The sequence below is a fragment of the Lepidothrix coronata genome, unplaced genomic scaffold (genome assembly GCF_001604755.1).
Source record: "Lepidothrix coronata isolate B3197 unplaced genomic scaffold, Lepidothrix_coronata-1.0 Scaffold17, whole genome shotgun sequence".
Taxonomy (NCBI): domain Eukaryota; kingdom Metazoa; phylum Chordata; class Aves; order Passeriformes; family Pipridae; genus Lepidothrix; species Lepidothrix coronata.
Window position 1 is genome coordinate 9,582,788 of NW_016690197.1, and position 8,848 is coordinate 9,591,635.

General features: G+C 46.3%; 1 long non-coding RNA gene across 1 annotated transcript; it reads left to right on the top strand.

Annotated features, from left to right (window-relative positions):
- The first annotated feature begins 4,095 nt into the window (after positions 1–4,095).
- Positions 4,096–5,894, top strand: LOC108493479. The gene is made up of 3 exons (XR_001873484.1): positions 4,096–4,243; positions 4,771–4,929; positions 5,751–5,894. It is a non-coding gene; the product is annotated as an uncharacterized LOC108493479 (long non-coding RNA).
- Positions 5,895–8,848: the final 2,954 nt, after the last annotated feature.

Sequence of the window (8,848 nt, forward strand, 5' to 3'; positions counted from 1 at the left end):
CTCCCGTCCACTGAAACATCAGCCGCCTTCATGTGCTGCCCTTTAACAGAGCTGCCTATCATGCATCTAAACAAACAAGTAGGGAAGACAGAGGGGAGATTGTTTGTCAGGGATGTGTCTTTGCGAGGGAGGAGCAGCAATATCTGCAGGAGGGACTGAGGTGAAACCCAACATCAAAGGCAAGAGGCTGTCAGCACATTTAACTTTACAGAAAACCTTCTCCTAATAAAAAAGGAATGACCTCATTACTACGGACACTAAGAGTTCCCAGGGGAACACCAGGAGACTGCTGCCTGCACTTTTAATATTCACTTTACAAACAAATGAGAAACCTTGAAATAATTTCGGTGTTGTTCTTGGCAAGTTGTTACAATACTGTGTCCTTATAAAAATCATTTAAGAATTTATGTAGTGTGAGTCTACTTTTCATCTGCTGCTTTTTGTTGCTATCAACCTCCCTCCCTCTCGCTGCTCCAGTCCTGTGGGAAAGACCAAGATGCCCGTGGAGTGAGATGCCAGTCGCCTCAGCGGGTTCGTCAGGAGGCACTGTTTAGCTTGGCTCTGACTGCTGAGAGAGAGTACCCATTTCTGGAGGAGATGTTTGAAAACTCTATCTGGACCTGGGCCACAGAGAGCAAGCAAAGTCCTATCAGGAGGGTGAAGGGCAGGGGAAGCTTGGAGCTGGCCACAGAACTGGGGTAGGTGTGCAGAGGGGAGAGTGGAGCCAGTGGAAGCTGGAAGAACCCTGGCTGTGGCAGCCCAGGATGCAGCCTTGGTGTGGAAGTGGTGTGAGGATGCAGTTTGGGCTAGTTCAGAGCTCTTCTCCTCTCGGCTTCTCCTGGCAGGAGTCACCATAGGCAATAATGCCAGGAAAGCTAGCGTGGAACAAATCTGTCTCTTCCAAGCCTCTGTGAAAGCATCAGGGAGACAGAGAAAATGCTGCTGCAAACTGGAAGAATACATGCAAAGTGTGAGGCTGTTCAGTCAGCCAAATATCTCTGCAAATTACATGAATGGTTTCTTTTCATGGGCTAGGCTTTCTCCTCAAATTACCACAGTTTGAGTGACCAGAAATCTTCCCCAGTGTTTCCTTGGTCTTATATTTGCTGTGTGGTACCTGAGGGAGGTTTGCAGAAATGGTTTCATTGACTCTCAGTGGGGAAAAATACTTGGTACTGGAAATAAGCCCTTACAGATGATGCCTCAAGCTATTCAGTAGCAGTCCACAAACTCTCACCTGCACTTAACTGGTGTGCAGCCTGGGGAGTACCCCTTCCTCTCCTGGCATCTGCCCATGTGTATATGCAGTGTCAGGCACACCCCAATACACCCATGAAAATGTAAATGTGCATACATATATGTAATTTAACTCCCATGTGCCTATCCACAAACGCACACCAAAGAGCTTGCTTCTGTGCCCCTCAGTATGTTCCTCCTGCTCATATAGGGCCATCCATCCCTTGTGCAGATTTGCTGCCAATTCTGACAGTCACATGCAACACAGTTTTATGCCTTGGGTTCATCCTCTGTACAGCCAGCCATGACACTAAACTGTGGGAAAAGCAGCTCATACTTGATTATCTGTTATTCACTTTACCTGTTTCTCTAGATACTACTTAGCATCACTTCATCCCAGACTTAGTTTGTCTGCGCTTGGGTTTTTTTGACTACTGCTGCAACGCAAAAGGCAAGTACCTGCTGTTCCTCTGGGCTGTCTAACAGAAGGATAAAGTACAAAAGATGAAAATGTAATGATGGTGAGTAGCTTGTGGGAATGACACCATTCACTGGTACTCTAGGTATCAAAGTACTCACTAACGAGCAATTTACAAAAGACACTGTTGAGTCATTTTGAAGGAAATCACTGAGTGCTGTGAGCAGGAGAGTGCAGACAGCTTCATGCAAGCGTGAGCTATTGCCCAGGAGCTGCCGATTGCAGTTGTGAGCTATGCAAGAACTGCAGGCAGCTCTTTCCACTTCCACACTCTCCTCTGTGGATGTCTGGGAGCAGATGTTCGTTCACCCTCTGCAGAATCCTACCAGTTGCCCACATCATGTGGGCAGAGCTAAGGCCACACAGAGGTCTAAGCAAACTGGCATCCCTGTCTTCTACACCCAGGAAATGGTGAGGCATCTTTCCTTGTACCAGCTGAATATCTCTAATAGGCATGTGGATCTAGCATTTTATTTTCCTTATCTTCTTTCTTCCCAAATATTAGAGTGGTAATGGACAAAATCTGCTCTGACAGTTTTACATTGTCAATTTGTCATTGAAAACCTTGACTAAATGGTTCCTTTCAAGTGCAGAAAAGATGCTCTTTAAAGCATAGCAATAAGATTCAGGCAAACTCTGTTCAATTGCTACTTCTTTGAAACCCAAATTTCACATAGAGTGGAGCTGGAAGTTCTATGTGCTTTGTAAAGATCTTAGAAATCTGTGTACCAACCACTACAGGAAAAGGCAGATATGAATACAGAAAGATGGGCCAGATTTCTCTTTGCTTGAATGATGTAAATAAACTGTTCTGGGTGAGTGTGAAGGGAGTTGTCCTGTGTCAAACTTCAGAGACAGTGATATGAATCACTGAAATGCTGTTTTGCAAAGGTCCTAGGCACTTCTGTGAAGTTGTACTTCACTGGGGTTTTCTCTTGACTTGTTTTGGCATGTTTGCTTATTCTTATTATCTGATATGGCTATTCTTATTATCTGTTATGGCAAGATTAATCTAAGTACTAACAGAAATTTGAAGATGTTAATTAAAAAGGAAGATACACCAAAGCACAAGTGCTCATTTGTGCACACGCCCACATATTTGTAAATAATGCCACATGTGCTGGTGGTAATTTTGTCTTTGGTGGGACACATCATCACAGCTCAACCTGCAGGTTCACATTATAGCCAGCAAGTGAAAAGTAGGATGATGGTCTTCCAAAGACCATCCTCATCAACTTCACTGAACTCCCAGATAGACTTTTACATGCACACCCTTATAGCACCTTCCAGTACCTAAAGGAGCCTACAGGAAAGCTGGAGACAGGCCTTTTACAAGAGTATGTAGTGATAAGACAAGGGCAAATGGCTTCATACTAAAAGATGACAGGTTTAGATTAGATATTAGGGAGAAATTCTTTACTATGAGGATGGTGAGACACTGGAACAGGTTGCCCAGAGAAACGGTCGCAGTCTCATCCCTGGAATTGTTCAAGACTGGGTTGGATGGGCCTTTGAGCAACCTGGTCTAGTGCAAGGTGTCTGTGCCCATGGCAGGGCGGTTGGAACTAGATGATCTTTAAGTTCCCTTCCAACCCAAACCATCCTATGATTCTGTGATCTAATCTTGAGCAAAGATACAGCTAGGCAGTGAATTAAAAACTAGCCAGATATGAGTCCAGAAAGTGCAAGTGCAAGTGGTCATACAAAAGTCCAAATGCTAGACTATAAGGAAGGTTGTAACTAGTGGTTCAAAGAGAACCAGTAGGAAATCTGGGGTCCCTGTGTGGCTCTGACACAGACTTCCTTTATGTCCTTGCCTCATTCACTTAATTTAGCAATTCTCCAGCTAAGGCAAGGAGACAATAGTACCTCCTTAATGGTCTTATGAAGGTCTCTTGAGACTGTGGAGAGAGAGAACTTGACTCCCTCTGTGTTTATATACTCCTGAGCAAAAGGGATTCCAGGTTATAAATGCCTGGGTCTGCTGCTGCTCCCCAAAGTAATTATATCAAATATATGGACCAACAGTAAAACTTCACAATGTTTTCCCATTTGGGGTTAAAGGATGTATTTCATTCGACAACCTGGAATGTAAAGTATGGGTATAGTTTTGAGCTCTCGTTTCTTGTTTTGGTTTGTTTTGTTTGGGTTTTTTTCTGCTTTTGGTCAATGAAGTAAAATTCAAAGTGCTTACCCCCTTCTTGTTTTAAATCAAGAGGGTATCCCTTTAAGAAACAATAAACAGCTCATTCAAATTTTCTTCTGTATCATTTTTGTGTCTTTCTTCCTCTATCCAAATGGTTGCAGTTCAGTCACACACCTGGCAGAAGTTCTTTAGCCGTGTCAGCTGCAATTTTCCAGAGAAACCTCTTTGCTGGATAATTCCTCGTGAGGTTGGAGGAGAGGACAGGTTTGTGTAGCTGTCTGCATTGGAGGGTAATATTGCCCTCTTCCTGTGATCGTCTGTTGACTTTTGGAGTGTGGGACACTGAATAACCCAGCAGAGAGATATCACCTGTGAGCAAGGAGGTAAGAGATGATGTTGGTGAGATGATGTTATTCTCTGGACAATTCTTCTGCCTTTCTAGGTGGGACAGTGTGGCCTCTTTAACCCCATCACTGGATCAGTGCTCTGAAATTACACTAGTGTAATCATCCCACCTGAATTAAGCAAGTAACTCCTGGCTTCTGACTCCACAATCCAGCCTTGGGCATCCCCTCTTAGCCTGATGCCTGCATCCCCCTCTTCCTCCCTCTCCCTTGAAGCCCCCTGCTTGTGGGCTCCTTGATATTTTCCAGTCCTTCCCTAATGAGCACTGCAGAATTACAGCTAATTAAGGATGTAAATGATGCTGGAGAGGGAGAGAGAGGGAGAGGATGGGAAAGGGCGGGGGGGAGGGCAGCTACTTGCTGTGTGCAACTCTGCAGTAAAGTGTCTCCTACCTCAGCAGAAAAGTTATCACGGGAGACAATGTCAACTTTATGGAGGTGGGGAGGGCCCTTTGCGTGGCTTCATCCCTGCCTGCAATAGCTGCTGCCTCTCTTTTATGTGTCAGCACTGCAGATGCTGAAGTCCTCCCTCCCAAATGCTGCTTTGTCAGCTGGTGCTGTCATCGAGCCCTGGTCTCCTTCTCTGGAACTTGTCACCACCCTCATCCATGTGTCGCCTGGGGGGTGAAGGGCTCAGAAGACCTCAAAACCTTCCTGTTCTCTGGGTGAGCAACCTGTTGTGTCCCTCTTGCTTGCAAAGGGATTTTGGGTGAGGTCCACCTCCAGATTTAGAAAGGACACCGTTGTTCAGGAGGGGAGTGGATTTTGGCCACTTCTCCTAGGCACCGGGGCACCTGCCTTTCTGGGCTGCCACCTGCCAGTGCTGGTCCTCAGCCACTGCTCCCCAGGGCAGGATTAGGGCTAAGTCCCTTATCTCTGCAGTGGTGGCTGGTGACTGGGACAACACACCTTGCGGGGTGACACATGCTGGTGGCTGGAGCGACAGCTCGGGCCACACGACCCTGAGATATGTGGTTGCTCATATGTGTGAACTGATCGGGTTTGCTTTAGGAAATGCTCCTGAAGGGAGCAGTGGGGGTACTGGAGAAAAGAAGGGTTCATCCAGCAAGGGGTTGCAAGCCCTCCACCCCACCAGCAGCCTTGGCTGGCAGCTCCTGCCTCTGCCAGGGAGCCAAGAGTCAGCTGTCTGGCAGCCCTGCATCGGGGAGAGATGGTTCTGCTGGCTCTGAACAGCTGTTTGAACCCATTCCAGTCTCTCTGGGTCCTCCCGAGTACGTTTCCAAGCACTCTGGGTCCCTGTTGGCGTATTTCTCTGCACATTGCCCAGATCAATGAATTGCGAAGGGAGACTTGCCCCAGCCCCACAGCCAGTCCGTCTGTCTGTCCCCTGCCTGGCTGAAGCAGGAATGCCCACCCCGGGTCAAGGGGAGATGGCATTGGGTGGCAGCAACGGTGGTGGTGGGTTTTGTTGTTGTTTCCCTAGAGCACTGTGCAATATATTCTGATTTTTTTTCTTGTCATTAAGCCAGTGCCTCGGAGATGATGATGTAGTCCCTATGTGGGCCGCAGAAAGCACTTCGAGCCGTGCTGGAGTCGTGCTGGGTGGCTCTGATAGCAGAGCTAATGGGAGCGAATGGGATGCAACGAACTGTTCTAATGACACCAGCCAGGGAAGAGACAACAGTAAGAATAAATAAATGTTAACTATTTTCCTCTTCCAGACATTTGCATCTATTGCCATTAAGTTCATTTAAATAAGAGAGAGAGCGAGAGAGAAGGGGAAACTTACTACTACTCTTAATAACAAGTGTCTAAAAATAAATTAGGATGCTGGGATGCACTTAAGGCATTTTAAAAATAAGTCTGATTTCTTCCCCCTTTCCTCTTTTTTTTCCAAGTTGGAGGGTTTTAATTTGGGCCAAGTAATTTTGGTGCAAACGCTTGGGCGCCTTTCGTTGGGAAATTGGGAGGAATGCAAACAAGATTTCACTTCATTAAACAGGGGCAAACAGTAGAGAAATTGCACTTACTTATGGAAATGACTTTTAAACATGAACAGCATTTACTTGCATTGCCTTGTGCTGATTTTTTTTTTTTAAAAGATTATACATGTGAATAATTCACTGCGGGCCAATTAGATGATGATTTCATTTTTAACCTCTCTTCCTTGCCATCTTGCTGGCTGTCCCTTTCATTGCAATTTCCACCCTCTTCCTTCCTTTTAATAAATTAATAAAGATCAAATAATCCCTCTCCCTGTGGTGCCAAGAGCTAGCTTCTTTGAAAGGGTGTAAGGTGAGAAATCAGAGGATCACCGTCTCTGCTAAACTGCCCTGTGATGCAGCAGAAATAACTCCATGGGATTTCTAGAAGCAGAACTGCACCCGTGTGTTCAGGAATAAGGAGTGGGAGGAATGAAAAATGGACAGGAATGAAAGGTGGAGACAGACAAAAAAGATCTCCATACTGTCTGCATGCAGAATGAGGTGCTGGAGAGAGGCTGAGCAAGCAGGATTTACCCTCTGTGAGGCTCCATTGATGCTGACAGGATCACACCAGCGTGAGTTTACTCTGACCAGGCTAAAAGCAGCACTCGGATGGGTGGCTCCATGGCATTACAGGGGATAGAATGGTGCCCTGAAACTCTTCATCATCCCTGGGCCCAGATGCAGGCCAAAAAGATGTGAGGCCACTGTTTGAACCAGGGAAGAATGGCCTGGGATGGGAGAAGAAGCCAGAGGAAGATATTTTTGACTTTTGCCGGGGCCTGTCTCAAGTGGACCTTACAGCAAGTGGATAGAGAGAGAGTTCTCCATGGGGCCTCCGTGTTTTTCCCCATCTAACAGATGTTAGAGATTCTTGCTGTTACTAATGCGTGTGTCAGGGCTTTTCCAAACTTCCTGTGGAAAGCAGTCTGTGGGATTTCATGACAGCAGGATCTGCCAAAACTTTCAGGGTGCTGGGAAGGAGTTCCAGAAGAGACTGGCTCCCTCTGGTCTCAACTTTGCTGCTTCTGCATTTCATCAGATGCCTGCCAGCTTAAAAGCAGCATTGGGAGACTCTGTCCATGCAGACCCCAGTCATGCTTGTAGGAAGGCAAAACAGGTTTTTTTCCCAAATATTTAACTCCTGGAGCTCTTTACAGTAATTAAAGTATGTAATACAGAGCCTTAAAGCCTCTAAAACATAATAAAAATATATGTAATTAATTAATTGTAAAAAATCAGCCAATCTACCTGTTTCATTTCTTACTTGACTTTTACCTGTGTTTCTTATCTAGCTCTTAGGTCTCATTCATACATATGACCCACTCTACATCAAATGTGACTGCTGTCTTCCTTTCATCTGCCCCAAAATGAAGGAGAAACTTTGGTACCTTCCCAGTGAAACTTCCAGTCCCCTGTCACTGCCAGGACAAGGGTAAATTGGAATATCTTCTCTCCCTGCATCACCCACAGCACACCTCTTTTCTTAGCTAAGCAAGAGGCTTTTCCCTGGTGCCAGTGGAGTCACACTGCAGAAGAGTCACTGCTCTGTGGGGTGAGTGTCAATCCTGTGCCAGTCCTGTGGGGTGAGTGTCTGTCCTGTCTTCTCCTCCTTACAGGTGGGAAAACAGAGGCATGGAGCAGGTAGGACACCTTTTTGCTCCTGTATACCCTGGCCAAGCGTAGTCAGCAGTGGGAGAGCTGGGACCCCAGTCAGAAGCAGGACTGTCCATAATTTAATTTCTTGTTCAGCTCTCATTTAAAAGTTTATTTTAATGAAAAAGGTCTTCCTGAGAAGGTCCCCACCACATGACTGGTAGATGTCACAGCACCATGTCACCACTTTCTTCACCCCTGTCTCTGCTGTCTCTGAAGCCTTCGCCATCTTCCTCCAGGAACTCCTTTCTTGCACTGTCCCAGCCTCATCCCTCCAAACTGCTTCCCAGGATGTTTTGTTGTCATTTTGGCAGTGTTTGCTTTCTTAACAGATCAGATTCCCAGCCCTTCTGTGCTTCAGTGTTTTTATGGCTCTTCACTGGTTACAGTTTTAGGGGGGAGGAGGTGACTGCAAGCAATGACCTGTGATTTCCAGGGAAGGGGAGAGCAAGGAAACTTCAAGCAGCATGGCCTCCTGCTGGGAGCAGTCCCTTTTAGAGCCCTTGTGTCAATTATGGCTTTCAGAGACACTTCCCTACTCTATTTGTTTACCCTGGGGAAGCTCAGCATGCCCGTTCAGGGCTGAAGGCATGCAAATTCACTCTCGAGGCAATGGCACAAAAGGTCTTTCAGTCTAGGCTTGAGAACTTTGCATTGCCTATTTCTGATTCAACCTACAACACCAGGACCTAAGCTCCATGAAATAGGTTCTCCTTTCCCTAGTGAAAAGGCTTTCACTTTCAGGCTCCTCTGCAGTTCTGTTGTACCTGGCATCCTCCAGCTGAGGCTGGAGTTGAGGAACACAGAGACAGCCGTGAGCCCATGTTAACAACAGTCAGTGATGCCATAGCTCTGCGCCTGATGCTGCTGACCGTAGTGTTGGGTACAGGACATTTTCTAGCCCCAGAGGACTGTTCCTGACAGCTATTCCAAACAAATTCCAGCATAGACTCTTTAATCCTGGAATATCCACACTTGGAGT